The sequence below is a fragment of the Lagopus leucura genome, unplaced genomic scaffold (genome assembly GCF_019238085.1).
Source record: "Lagopus leucura isolate 7727_CA_CO unplaced genomic scaffold, USGS_WTPT01 211-0_obj-0_obj, whole genome shotgun sequence".
Taxonomy (NCBI): Eukaryota; Metazoa; Chordata; class Aves; order Galliformes; family Phasianidae; genus Lagopus; species Lagopus leucura.
In genome coordinates, this window is record NW_024964070.1 from 20,964 (window position 1) to 35,982 (window position 15,019).

Here is a 15,019-nt window from a genome sequence, read left to right on the forward strand (position 1 = left end):
GTAGTTTACCTAGGCTTATTTAAAAGACTTGATTAAGCCTGAGTAGTTAAATCAGCTGAAGTCTTCACAGAGATTAAGCTTGTTTCCAGTTAAAATGGTCTGATTCCCCATTGATTTACACAACATCACGACATATTTATAGGAAAGATCAAAAGACTATGCAGCAATTTCAGCTGTTTTAGATGCATTCTGTTTATGGCTATACTTGGACAGCATTACACAAAGATTAATTATTGTTGAGCTCCTCCTAGGCAGATGAGCTCAAACACATCTTTAGTGGCAGCATGTTGTAGCTGGAGTATTTGGGAAAGAAAATTGGTGAAAACCACCCTCTTGGTACTCCAGAGGCTAAAGCTAATTACAAATAGCACAAAAATAAGTGCCACTGCAATGTATAAAAATGAAACATGCAAACCACTTTATAAGAGCCTGGTGGGAACGTGTGATTGAGATTTTTGGGAGTAAAGCCCAACACAGAAAATGCCAGGAATTAGTCACTTTAAATTATATGTATTTAAGCAGGTATAATCTATCTGAAGTGTTAAAGAACTCACTGGTCTCAAAAAACCAAGTAGTGATTGCTGCTAATGCAGAGAGCCTTTCCCTATAGCCTCAAGAGTTTCCTGAAGTCCTTCTCAGTTATATTATATACTCAACATTTTCACTTCTTTCTCTTTCTTCCGCCTATTGTGGAACTTCAGCCATTGGCTTCTTATGCTCAGGTGTTGCAGGAGACTGTTTACTGCTTTGAAAACTGAACCAGGTCTTGGCCAATTTCTGAGATACTGGCACAGCCTGAAATAGATGAAGAAATGAAACACATTAGTGAGAAAGGTCTGCAGATAAAACATCTCTGACTCATAGCCTATAGGCCTCATCTTGTGTGAGCTACGTATGGGCAGGTTGGCATCTCAACTGCTCAGGTCCCTGTCACTCAATGGCACCTTCTCCTTTGAGGTTAAGCACTGAGCTTCCAACAAAAGAAAAGTTGCACAAGGTAAAAAAATAAAAATAAAATTAAAAAATCCTCAGCCCAATAGTAGGGAGTATTAGGGAACTATCTGATTCAGCCAGAAGTGAAAGAAGACAGAAAGGACAGAGGGCTGAGAGCCAAGTGACTGGAGACGGGGATTTACAGTGTTGTTTTATTTGGTCAAATCTGAGTGGAATTGCACAGTCCTTCCAAAAATCCCCAACCAACCATTCTTCATGAGTTTGGTGCCTGTTTGCAAGTATAAGAGACTTTTGGAAAAAACTTGTAGTAATCTTTACTAGTGAAAAAGTAGCCACCCAAAAAGCAGACTATGAAGAAACCTCTGAAGAAACATGAAGAAACCTATGAAGTGGGATTTCAATCCCAGTCTTCTAGTCAGCATTGCTGTCCAATTGAGTTTACAGTCTCTGAAAAAGGAAAGTCTTTAAAACATTATTAGAATTGTGACAGGACCTTTTTGTTGATGTTTAAATACTTCTGCACTGGACCCTATTGCTCTACTTGTTCATGTACGTAATTGGAATCTGGACTGCAAATTTGCTTTTCAACACAGGGTCAAACATGGCAAATAGAGGTGGGAGCACAGGTGAGAAACTGAAGTAGGGACAACAGTAAAATCTCAGAGGAGAGAGAAGATTTTAAGCATGTGGAATGCAGAGATTAGAATCAGTATATATAGGCCATACTCAGCAATATCCAGAGAAAAATCTGCTTTTTTTCTGAATTTTCCATGTGTTAAAAAAAAAAAAAAAAAAAAAAGGCTATATTTTACCCTGGTAAAGATTTAATGAAATACTGAACAACAGTACAGTTCCCATCAAAACAGAAATTCCAACTTTTGCTCAGCTCTATTTAGCAGCTTTAGATTTCATTTACATTTACATTTCATTAGTTTAAATTTGACCAGAAATCTGCTTTAATGTACTTCCTTGCAAACATCATTGCTGTGACACCTCAGATGCGAAGTAGTGCAAAGTAGTTCTGCAGGAGTAAAAGCATCATCTTAAATATAACAACCACAACCTGTACCATTTCATTTTACATGGATTCCTTTTCTGTGACCACCAGGCTTATGATTTAAATGCCTTGCACTTGGAGCTCCAGTTGTATGTCAAACCTCTGTGTCACCAATTACAAACCACCTGCCAAATGCTTACCAGCTAAGGCCATCGACAAACGAAACTCATCATGCAGAATCCTCAGAACATCTTGAAGACCTTCTTCACTCTTCTCTAACAAAGAAAACAGTCAGGGCAAAAGGAGCACTGGCACAGATCAGTGCTGCAGGATACTTGCACAGTGACAACTGGGACAGTCCCTCAAGGCAGTGCCAATTCCTGTCTCTCGAGTTTAATCATCTGAATGATTAAAATGATACGCTGGATGTGCTCAGCTCATCGCAGATTAATTCAGATGTTTTTCCTTTTGGGATACATCTGAACAGGGAAGGAAAACAAAGCTGTTTATCACTTCTGACATTTTCTAGCTGTTAGGGTTTTTTTTTAGTCTTCAGCTAACTTCCACCAGTGGGCTTGTTTTAAAATGTCAAGTCTTGCAATGCTGACAGTATTTTGTGATATAATGAGAGTTTCACGTATGGTAAAGCTTTAAAAACTTTAATTTAGTCAGGTATGTTTTTAATTTTTTACTTCTTGCAACAAATAGTGCTTTGGGTGCAGCCTGTATCACAGCTTTCATGTGTCCTTCCTCTATTGTATGCTAGGATAATCCCACTGAAGAACATTTTTAGGAATACTCTAAGGAATATAACACTAAAACACTGAACTATAAAACAAATCCCATCTCTTGCCTGTTTGCATTATTGAAAATATAGGTACTCAAATCACAGCAGCATGAGGTAGCACCTCAAGTACTGTGCTCAGTTTGTGGCCCATCACTACAAGAAGGACATCAAGGCCCTGGACTGTGTGCAGAGAACAGCAATGAAACTGGCGAGGGGTCTGGAGCACAAGTCTTATGGGGAGCAGCTGAGGGAACTGGGATTGTTCAGTCTGGAGAAGAGGAAGCTCAGGGAAGATCTTATCGTTCACTACAGCTAGCTGAAGGGAGGTGGTGATGAGGTGGAGTCACCTTCTTGTCCCAGGTGACAGTGATAGGACGAGAGAGAATGGCCTTAAGTTGCAACAGGGGAAGTTCATTTTGGTATTAGGAAACATTTGTTCTTGGAAAGCGTGGTGAAGCACTGGCACAGGGTGCCCAGAAAGGTGGTGGAGTTACTGTCCTTGGACGTGTTAAAGAAATGTGTAGAAGTGGCACTGAAGGACATGGTTTCATGGTCATGGTGGTGATGGTGCATGAGGTGATGATGTTAGAGGTCTTTTCCAACTTTAATGATTCTATGACCATATGACTCTATGACGGGCCTTTTTTTCACTGTTTACTGGCAAAAGAAAGAGAGCTGACACCTATTACATATTTCTTGCAAGAATCAAGTGATTTCTTACTTAAAGCCACAGTAACCAAACTACTGGATGGAAGTCTCATTTCAAAGACAAAAAATGTATCTAGACCATAAAAATGTGTTTTCTTCTCAAGATAAAGCTTTAAAGCTGCAATTCATAAGCTAGAAAGCCAAAGCTTATCAAAGAAAATAACACTTGTATGATTACATTTTAAATATTATTTTAACTTTATATTAACTTTGTATTATTTATATTTATGTTTATGTTAACTTTATTTTTATAACTTTATGTTAAATATTATGTTAACTTTCTGCATCAGAAGCCTGATTCATGATTCTGGATCACAGCAATATGCTAATAGTTAAGAAGTAACAAAACTGGAATTGAGACAGTAGTGGCACACTTAGTCACCTCCAGGACTTGTGCTGTGTTCTGTCTTGTCCAAAATGTTCTCAGTATCAGCGGGAAAAAGTTCCATGTGTATTTCTAAAGAATCCATAATACCACTATGAAATTTGTGTCAAAACCATAGATTGTCTTTGAACAGGCTGGCAGCAAATAAAATTTTCAGACTCATTTTTATGGCAAATAAGCTTGTCTCCAGCTTTCAAATGCACTGATGGTCCTGATTCCTACAGTATTTTAACATCAGTCTTCAATGCCAAGAAATAAAAGCCCAAAGAACAATGCTATCGGTTTCAAAACCATACTTCAAATCATAAAATCCAGTGTACTTTTAAATGAAACAAAGTGTCTATGTTTGATTCAATTTGTAGCAATGCCACTTGAAATCCAACAGAGACAAAAAAAAAAACAAAAAAACTGAAGATTGAACTGTTTCTATGCGAACGTTGAATAACACCTATGGAGTCTAGGGGAGTTTGAGGATAGACATGCAACCTGGGACTGTTTAGTGTAGAGAAGACTCAAGGGAATCTCATCAATGTATATAAATGCTTGAGGAGAGGGTTCAGTGTAGATAGAGTCAAGCTCTTCTCGGTGTCCAGTGCCAGGCAATGGACACAAACTCCCCTGTGGTGCCCCTTTGACCACCACAAAGCACTTCTTTGCTGTACAGGTGGCTCAAGTCTGCAACAAGGTTTCTCCAAAGCCTTCTCTTCTCAAAGCTGAATTAGTCCACCTCCCTCAACATCTTCATCTTCCTGGCTCTCCTTTGGGCTCTTCAACAGCTTCACGTCTTTCTAATACTGAGGGGCCTCAGGCCTGGATGGCCCCACTTCAGGTCAAGCCTCACAAGGACAGAGCAGAGAGGGATAAACTATCTCCCTCCTTCTGCTTGCCACCCCTCTTTAGGTGGAGCCCATGTAGTTGGTTTTCTGTGCTGCAAGTACATACTGCTGGCTCATGTTCAGCTTTTCATCCACCGGGAACCCCAAGTCTTTCTCCACAGAGCTGCTCTCAAGGAGTTCTTCTCCCATTCATTAACCATATTTGGGGTTGTTCTGACCCAAGAGCAACATCTTGCACTTGGTCTTGTTGGATCTCATTAGGTTCAACAAGATCTCCAGAAGCTACCTGGATGTGGCCTTGGGCACCCTGCTCTACTTGTTCCAGTTGGAGTAGGGATTGGACCAGATGGACCCAGAGGGACCTGCCAACGCCAACTGTTCTATGATTCCGTGATTCCTTGATGTAGGCTCAAACCTTTTTACTCACCTTGTAAGCCAGACCCCATAAAGCTGGTCTTCCAATAAAGACACATTTTGCTCCCAATGCCAGTGCACTTCCTGTCCGTCACTTCCTTTCCGTATACCACCATCTAAATAAACTTCAACTCTGCCTCGTACTGCCTCCACAACTTCAACCAGAGCATCTATCTGGAAAGAAGAAGCCATTTGCAACTTAGGTTCATCTTTTGGGTTCAAGACAAAGAAGTAATATCCGACACAGACAGACAAGTATACTAGAACAGAATAAGCTCTCAAAATGAAATATGGAAAGGCATCAAAAATAACTCAGTACCAAAAACTGTACAATACAGTGCTTGTCCTTGCTTTTTTTTGCCAGATAGTTTTGTTTATATGGATATTCCTATATGTGAAAAAGTAACATTTACACTTGATTTTGGTGTTGGTTATTTTTGAGATTTAAACAATAAATTTCAATAGAAAAAATATTTTTTAGTATCTTACTTTCATTTGAGACAATGATGAATTATACTATTGTAAGAAGAGTGTTAGACTTCTCTCTACAACTGTCTAAATTGCCAAACTCACATTTCATCCCAATCCTAGTGACCACCCGTAGAAAACCTGAAAACACATAAAGCAGCTATGAAGGATTTCATTAGCTATGCAGCACAATCAAAATACACTGTTTCCTTCAAGCTACATCTCTTGATTCCCTGAGGTCTTTTCTGCAGTGCTAGGCTGGTAGCACAGAGAAGCACCATGCAGAGAACTGATTCTAGTCCCAAGGACACTATCACAGTGGCATGACCTTGCACAAAACACAATTAACTCTCCACAGCAAACTCAAAGATTCTTTCCTTCAGTCTCTTACACTCTCTTCCTTGATTCTCATCTTCTTAATGAAGGCAGCTACAACTAAGATCACTGAATAGATTTTTCCAATTAGTTGTCACTTTTCACAATTTCAAGCTGAAAATTTTGCGTTTGAAATTTTCCAAATTTTTGCTCACCAAGAGCACTGGCAGTAGCTTCTGTTGCCAGATTTGGAACCAGAGGAGTGCTGAACTAAGTATCTACTGTTTCGTCTTTGCATGAAAGAAAATTTACATGAACATCATTTCCATTATTATGTCTATAACGTTTAGAAAAATTATTTATTATTATCACCCTCGACATAAAAAAGAATTTCCTGGCACTAATTTTATATTACAGAGGAAAACAAAACAAAGCAAACAACAACAAAAAAAAATGTATAAGAATATGAAACTGCAATACAGCCATGTAAATTAAGAACAGTTGGAAAAATGGAAACAAAATTAAAGCAGTGAAGTATACATAAGACCAAAAAACTATTATTTCTTGGTACAGATTTAAAAGTGGGAGAATTTTTGTCTGGATAAATTACACTTTTTTTTTTTTTTTTTTTTTTTTCCCCCCTGGCTTCATGAAGTCAGGATTCTTATTTAGACCTGAGTCTACAATGATGCAAACAGATTTCTCACTAAATCTAGTTGCACTGTTTGTGCATATTTTGGCCTATGTGAACAATGAGAGTACATTATTCTCTCATTTACACATTTTTGGGTCCAGAGCTTTGTTTTATTTTTCATGCAGTGTAAGAAGAGCATGTGTGCACTGCATCAGCTCACAATGAAAATTGTTATTAAGTTAAGTCAGCAGTTTTGCTACAGTAATGGGAACTCAGTATGGTTATAGACCCTTCCTGTGACACTGAGGAAATACTTGAGTAGGCAGCCCATGTTGAGGCAAGCACCTCAGTTGTTTAAATCTATAGCATATCTGCATATGTCCGCAGATGTGCAACACACAAGTCTACCAGAGGCATATTTAGTAAGATTTGCGTGCCAGTAGCCAAGTTAGCACAAACACGCACACAATACTCATGGGACATCCATTTTCTCACTTACAGTGGCAGGTGCTCCATCCAGTTGCCTTCCGCCATGGTTGGACACGATAATTCCCTGAACTCCATGCCTCACTGCGTGCTCTGCATCTTCTTTAGTCAAGATCCCTTTGATGACAATGGGCAGGTGAGTCAGGCTCCTCAGCCAGTAGATATCATCCCAGGTGACCAAAGGATCCAGGCTGTTGGGTGGCAGTCCGTTCTCAGATCAGTCATTTCCCTACAGCCATGAAACAGAACAAAACCTCATCTGTACTGTAACAACAGAGATTTGAATTCTTCCCCTGCCCTAGAAGCGATTAATTAAACCTCTAGCAATCGTGTTTAACAGTGTTGTGAAGCGTGCATTTCTAGATGACAACAATGAGATGAAAATCAGGCTGCAGAAAAAGGAGGGGAAAATGTTTGTCCAAGATGTAGCAGATACCGAAGCAGCAGTTACCCAGTGTTTTTGTCTCATGTGGTACACACCAACACAAGGAATGAAAGAAGGAGATCATTTCACAAACCTCAAAGGCTCCCTCCAAGTTCTTCAGTTTCATGTGGGGAGGAAGTCAGAAGCTATTACGGACATCATTGCGCCTTTTGCCAGTGTAGGGCAGATCCACAGTGAGAACGAGGCCCTGGAAGCCCAAGGCCTCTGCCTGTTGGACCAATTGCCTAGAGACTGCCCTGTTGCGGTGGATGTAGAGCTGGAAAAGCACTGGACTGGGCTCCCCAGGGAGGTGGTTGAGTCACCATCCCTGGATGTTTTAAAATCCGTTTGGATGCGGTGCTCAGGAACATGATTTAGTTGAGGGTTGTTAGAGCAAAAGTAGTGTGGTTAGGTTATGGTTGGATTTGATGATTTTTCAGGTCTTTTCCAACCTGAGTGATTCTATGAGTGTAAGTGAGAAAACGACCTGCCAGAAATCACCAAACATACATAGAAATTGTCTGTAGCTCTGTCAAGGGTTGAAACCTAGCAAGAAAACTTTTTTAACGTCTTTGACCTATTTCTGAAAACTTTCTGAATTCTGCCTCTCCTCCATTCTTTACATAGCTACAATGTATTAGCCAGCTATGATTATCTCAAATTTCTTTTTGTACTGTTTTTAATTGCTACAGTTTTCCAGAGCACTTTGTGTATAAAACCTAAGTAGATAATCCTCCCTGTAAGGGGCTGTGAGTCCTTTCCATTCTGATGGGAGAAGGTAAAGCCATGGAGATATTTTATTTAATTGATGATTATCAATTTATGATCAGATATGATACAAACTATGGAACACTTACAAAACTTTGCTTTCTGTGCTTCGATTGCTTCTGCATTTGCCAAAACTCTCTGTCCTTATTACTCTAGTTTTAAAACCAAATATGTGATAATCTCCAAGAAATACCAGTTTTCTTGATAATAACTTTTAGTTACGTTTAGTTAAGGCCTTTTTTCTCCATCTCTCAGTTGTTTTTTCCTTTTTCTTTTCTCCCTGTTAGTGTGACATATCTGGCCCATCAGGTAATTCAGCAGGGAGTTGTGTCTTCTTGTGAAGCTGTGGCAGGTGGGTGCATGCGCTTCACTGCTGGTATGACAAAGCTGAAAATGCCTGAGGTGTTTGAGAGCTTTGAGGTGGAGAGTTCTTGACTAAGGAAGAGCCCTTTGGTCCTTGCCCCCTTGGGAGAGGGTGGGATTGCTGAAGGAAGAGAGAGAGCTTTGAGTGATCTGAGGGGGTCTAGGAAGGGAGCTGACAGGTTTAGGGTTCCTTTGCTGTGCTCTGCATAGGCTGTGACAGTGCTGGGGTTTGTTTTTGAGTCACTCTGAAGACAAAATCAGACAGAGGGTTTTTTGTGCAGCCTGAAACCCTGCAACTCTGCTGCAGGGGTTGCAGCCCAGGGTAGGTGCCCTGTCTCCACAATTGCTGACCACGCTCTTCCCTTCTCCACAGTGACCACGGCCAGCCCCTGAAGCTCCAGTCATGAAGACCCTGTACGTCACGTCCTACGCCATCTGTCTGCGCTGCCCATGGCTGTGATGGGTGCCGCTACCTCATGTCCCCTCAAACTGCCAGGCATGCAAGCTTCTCCTCCTCCACCAGCTGTCCACTGGCTCCGACACCCTTGCCACCTCCCGTGTCATGTGGTGGGAAAGGACCCAGTCAGCCCTGGGAGCACAGGTGAGGGCAGTTAAGTTGTATGATGGAAGGAGGGGAGCCTGGCTGCACCTCTCTTAGTCCTCACTGAAGGGCTGACTGCGCAGTGGGCAAGGATCTGTGGTTGGAGATCCCTCCCTTGTGGAGTTTTCCCTGTGAGCCTGGATCTTCAGACAGGTGAGCACTTTGTCTTTGTAACACCCTTCTGTTGTGCTAGTCCCTTTGTGGTTACACCTCCTTCCACTGCACTGATCATTCTGATTGTTGCAGACGTCCTCTGCCCCTTCCCACCTGTAAAGCAAACAAGGCGATGACAGAGCCTTTATTTGAGATATAGGAGCTATAGAACAGGATATCAATGAAAGAGGAATCGACTCATCCCTCCTAGCAACAGTTTGGCAGAAAGTGGTGAGCTGAGGAATGCAGCCTTCTGTGTTTGAACTGCGGTGTGCTGAAAGGTGAAAGGGAGCTGAGGGGTGGGGGGGGGAGACCTGTGCAGACTGACTGTGTGTGTGCTCCTGGGAGCACTGCTGAGATGGAGAGAGAGGAAGGCTCCCCCGCTCGAGGTACTCATGTGCTCACGCAGTGGTTCAGGCTGTGACCTGGCAATTCCACTGCACCACCTGTCCTGCACTGTCCATATGCCACCTCCAGGTGTTGCCCAGCTTTTGGGGGACTTGCTGTGACCTCCCTGTCTCACCACTGCCTTGTGCACTGGACTTCACAGCATCTTGATGGTGAGTAGTGGTCCTCTGGAGATGCTGAGCAACAGCTGTGAGCTGCGCCCTTTTCCTGGACTAGTATCCCAAGCCCTTCTCAGCCCAGAGCCCGTGTCTCTTTCCCTGGGTTTCTATGGAGAAGTCAGCTAGATGGGACTTTGCCAGCCAGCTGGTTTCAGCTTCGCCACCCAAATGACAGCAGGGCAGTCCTGCAGCCCTACGGCTCTGATCCTTTGCCAGGCTGGAGAGCTGAATCAGCTCCGATTCTACAGATCCTTCCCTGAGTCCTGCTGCTAAGCACTGATACTTCTGCATCCTCTGGACCACATCAGGACTGGAAAGAGGAGTAGACATCAGGCGGAAGGATCTGGCCTTCTGCTGGGTGATAGCCACCTGCATGGCCTGTTCCTGCTTTCTGTTTTCCCCAGGTGGCTTTGTGCTTCCCAAGGAGTGCGTGGACCTTTCTGATGGGAGTGAGCAGCAAGGAACCGACTGAATCATAGAATCACAAGGTTGGAAACGACATTGTGGGAAGACCTGTAAGAGTCTCAGCTATAGAGGTCCTATAAGGGTCTCAGCTTCCTTCCTGCCCTGCGCTTGACTGAGGGACCCTGCGACCAGCTCACGAGGTGGCCATGGGCCCAGCTCTGCCAGCTTTCACTGTGAAAGGGAGCAGTTCAGGGAAAGACACAGCCTGGGTGAGCCTGAGCTTTACTCTAGCATCTGAGGGAGCTGTGGACATCAGCTGTGGACATGACTCATAAAGGTGTGGGTCAGCTGTTGATGTTCGGTGTTCTTAAGCAGCCCAGCTGTATCTCCAAGGCTGTAGTCACAATTTCTCTGCGAGGCTGAGATACCCTGAGGATCATGGCGTCTCTCATTTTGCTCTCACGCCCTTGCTCACAGTCTCTGAGGAACGACTTGAGCCCTGTGACCACGTCCTCGCTCATGTGCTGGAGTCACTTTTATGCATTTTGGTGTCAGGGCTCTTGGGGCAAAACGTGCCTGGACACTGCCACACATTTAATGCCTTTCTGCGGTGCACACTGGAGGATGCAGAACTGGCTGTGTCTGTGATGCTTTATGAAGCTGGTCAGACCTATTTCAGCAGCAGTGAGAACTCTTCTCAGCTAGTCTAACCCTTACAGCAGCATAGAGTGACCGGTGCTACCTGGGGATAAGTCTTTTTTTCTACTTTCTATCCCAAGTCCTTCCCTTTCCACGGAAAAAGCAGAAGTGGTCCTTCAGAGCTGATTTACCCCCTGCACCTGCTGTGTTTCTTTTCACTATTTGTGGAGGAGCAAGTGTCCCTTTAGGGATGAGCATCTCTTTGCTCTTTCCATTTTACAGCTCATAGCAGGGTGCCCAGGACACCCCACAGCTGTGGGGAGCTGCTGGCACAAGAGAAGTAAGTCCTGAGGCTTCAGCAAAGATTTTGGGTCATTTCCAGTGGCTCAGTGGGAGCTTGCAGAGGCAAAAAGCAGCTGGAGATGTGCTCTGCAGTTCTGTGCTGGTTTGCAGATTCTTCAGGAGTGATCCTGGGTCATCTGGCTTCCACCAAGAGTGCTCCTCTTCTCTCCACAGATCACATCCCAGGTGCTGTCTGTCTGTCTGTGGTAGGTTCCAGAGCAAGGAGGCCTCTCCGTGCCATCGCTGCACATTGATTTCAGCCTGTGGCACCCACATTGGGACACATGGATGCTCCAGGAAACAGCTGTGAACCCTGGGGCTGGAATAAAGATGCCAAAAACAGTGTAGAAGAAAAACCAGAGGTAAGTCTCAGTTTGTGCAGGGAACTCTTAGGAAACACACCTGCTAAGGTGAAGCTGTTTTTCCCCTGCAACCCAGCCCTAATTCCAGGAATCAAGCATACCCCACACACCACCAGCTGGGACCATCCAGTGAGGTTTGTTTTGGGTGCTACTCTGCAGCACCCATTTCAAAGCAGCCAGTGTGCTTCCCATGGATGCTTGCTGCTGTCCTGAGCCCTTTGTAACCTCAGTAGCCCCTGCTATAAGGCAGTATACTTCAGAACTAAAATGGCATGGTTTTGTAGGAGGGAGCAGGGGCTTTGTACCAGGGAGCTACAGGACATCCTGGGCACAGCATGGCAAGATGGGAACATCCACTGTGTGTCTGCATTGTCTCCACAAAACTGCACGGGGGCACAGCATCTCTAGCAAGAAAACCTCTGCAACTCATTCTGCTCCCTTATCTTTTTAAAAAATGACACAGTCCAGCTCATTTTGGCCATGGGACACAGCAGCTCTGACAACATCCCAGTGCTGCAGCATCCCGCTGCCTGCCTCTCTGAGGGGCCAGGGCTGATCCAGAGCAAGGCAGCAGCTTGGTGCTGCAGTGGAAAGCAGAGGTGTGTGGAGTGCTGCAGGTGTGCTGGCTGTGCCACGTCGCTGTGGGGTAGAGCTGGTGCTGCAGTGAGCCCTTGTGGGATGTTGGTGGTGCCTGGGGTTGGAGGGCTGAACAAGCTGGCTATGGCAGGGCTGGAGAAAGCAGGGATAACAAAGGGGATAATGGAGAGAGATGGCTTTGGTGGGGCTTCCTGGTTTTTTAGGTGCTCTGGAGGGTTGCTGAAGTTCATCAGGAAATGCAGCATCTCTCCCTTGTAAACGTTTGGTGCTGGGGCACTGGGGTGAGAGTGGAATGGCATAGCTGGGTCTGGAGATGATGGCTTTGTATTTGGCCAATTCTTGGTGGCCCCTGGGTGAACCAGTGCCGTTGCCTCTGCCTTCAGTTTCACGGACAAAGGGGGAAACAGCCTGCAGGCCCAAGGCTGCCTCATCCTGGTTCCACTTGGCTGTGGGTGGTGTGGGGCTCTGTGTCAGTGGGCTGAAGCCGGCTCCAGGGGGCACCCAGCAGGCTTTGACAGCAGCAGAGGTGGCTGGCTGCGGGCTCTCTCTGCTCCAAGCTTTGGTTCACAGGTCTTGGGCTGCTCCCAGTCGTCCTCCATGTTCTCCGGTTGTGGTTCCAAGAAATCCTTCAAGTTGGAGAAGTATCCCCCAAAAGGGTGGCAGCTGATGTGTTTCAGCACCTTATTGCATTATGTATGAAAGAAGCCAGTGAAGACAGCGGGTGCAGCCTCAGCTCTTGGGTAAGGCTGTCTGTCTGTCTTCCCAGGGGAGCACTGCGATGGGTCCTGCCTCACTCCAGCCTCCCCTGGATGCGTCTTCCAATCCTTGTGTCTCTGGGCTCCTCTGCTCCTTGAAGTGGGGGTTGGCTGCCAGCTGGCTGGGCTCTGGGTTGGGGTGAGTGCTGCTCGCCGCCCCATTGCCCTCCAGGCAGTGCTGTTAGTGGCAGGACTCTGCCTCACTCACCTGGGCCAGCAGCTTCTTCTTGGCCAGCAGAGACATGATAGGGTGGTTGCCTTTGGAGTAAAAGCTGGAAAAGAGGCATTTTCAGGCTTCAGTGTGGGCACAGCAAGTGCCGGGACACCCCAGAGGGGCTGTGCCAGGGCCATGAGGCTGGCACATTGCTCCACTGGCAAGCCTTGCTTGTGGGCCTCTGTTTGGTCTTCCTGGGTGAGGGATGCAGCCATCAGGAGGTACCCGGAGGGGCAGATCTGTCCAATACATCTTTGAAATGGGGAAGAAGAGTATACATATCTGAGAATACCTCACTGGTGTAAAAATGTCAGCACTGATACATATCTGTGATGGAAACTTGTGTGGGAGTAATAATTTAGTAATAAAATAGGTCAAATCCTTACGCTGAAGGGGGGTACCTTACAAGAACCATTTTGTGATTTTGTTTGACAGTTTGCTCTGCACTATGTGGATGGTGGAGCTGTGATAATGTAATCCGTTTCCAATTGTGAACAAGATTGCTCTAAGAGCTGCTGCAGTACGATGCGTATTGGCTGACTTTAAGCTGAAAAGTAGTAGCCACTGAATATCAGTGTGTGTGGGAGGATTTTGTTTTTAATTCTGCGATTTCATCCTTGCCCTATTAGCAGCTCTGAAGAGGCCATTGTTTTCCCAAACCCCGCTTTGCTGCTAATTGAGGCTGAGGGCAAGTGCTGTGCTTTGGGCCCTTTGCTTTTAGTTTATGCGGCCTATGTACCTTGGAGGGTGCTTTCTTTCACATTTTTTTGTTTGCTAGTCACCTTTTCGGTAGATAAGATTTATTAGGGATGTTCTTGCTTTCCTGTGGTGGCTATATGTGGGTGCTGGACCAGGGGAGGTTATCAGAAAAGGGAAGAATTTGCTGCACTAATTGAATTGTAGCCTTTTAGACAGATGGAATTTAAGGCGCTGATACTGTGCTGTGTAGCTAGAGAACTTCCTCATGAATAATATGGGACCTGATGCCCTGTTCCCAATTTGAGCTTCTCCATCTGTTTCTCCCGTATTGGAGCAGACCTGTATCTTGGAGGCAAGATCTGGGCAGTGAAAAGCTTAGGGGATGTTGACTGGCCACGTTAGTATATGAAATGTTCAGGCATGGAAGGGAACAGCCAGTTTACAGCTGAGGAAGAGTTTGCCTTTCCTCTTAAATTCTTGCACCTAGTTTCTATGAGCACTGTTACCCACTGCTTGCAGTGAGACTCAGCACTGGGTTTGGGGGGCCTGGTGCTTAGCGACGTGTAACTGCGGCTCTGCACTGGAGCAAACTGCAGCCCAGCAGTATCACAGGAACTTGAACATCTGGTGCGTGCTAGGTTTTAAACTGTACATGCTTTAATGGTACTGGACTTGTGGGCTGCCACTCGTTCCCTTGGGAAATTTCTGTAAGACTGTTTAAAGACATTAGGACTGCCAGGTGGCCTGCATGCCCTTCTGTCAGCGATGACTATTCTCAAGGCATACATATAGGTAGAGTTATACATGCCTTGTTCTCTGTCAGGTTTGTTTTTTAAGTGAAGAGACAAAAAATAAATTGGGCATTTTTAGCTTGGATCAGTTCCCTAATCTGGTGCAGTGCGTGGTCTCACACTGAGAAGGTGATGGCTGAGCAAGGCTGGGGACTTCTGGTGCTCCTTAAGAGGGCGAGGTGCATGCTGACGTGTGTTCCTGGCTGGAGCTAGCAGGTCTGTAAATGGCTGTGCTGAAGGGTGAGGCCTTGCAGAGAGCTGGGGCCAGCAGGTGGGAGACGATGGCTTCACAGCCAGCCCTCCTGCAGATCACCGTGACTTGTGTTGGGCTGCAGCCTTGCATAATGCCTCAGGTT

The 15,019-nt window shown here is 45.1% G+C and overlaps 2 pseudogenes; both read right to left on the bottom strand.

Moving 5' to 3' along the window:
• Nucleotides 1-456: 456 nt before the first annotated feature.
• On the bottom strand, nt 457-10,785 carry LOC122191524 (annotated as a pseudogene).
• Nucleotides 10,786-12,076: 1,291 nt separating this feature from the next.
• On the bottom strand, nt 12,077-13,323 carry LOC122191522 (annotated as a pseudogene).
• Nucleotides 13,324-15,019: the final 1,696 nt, after the last annotated feature.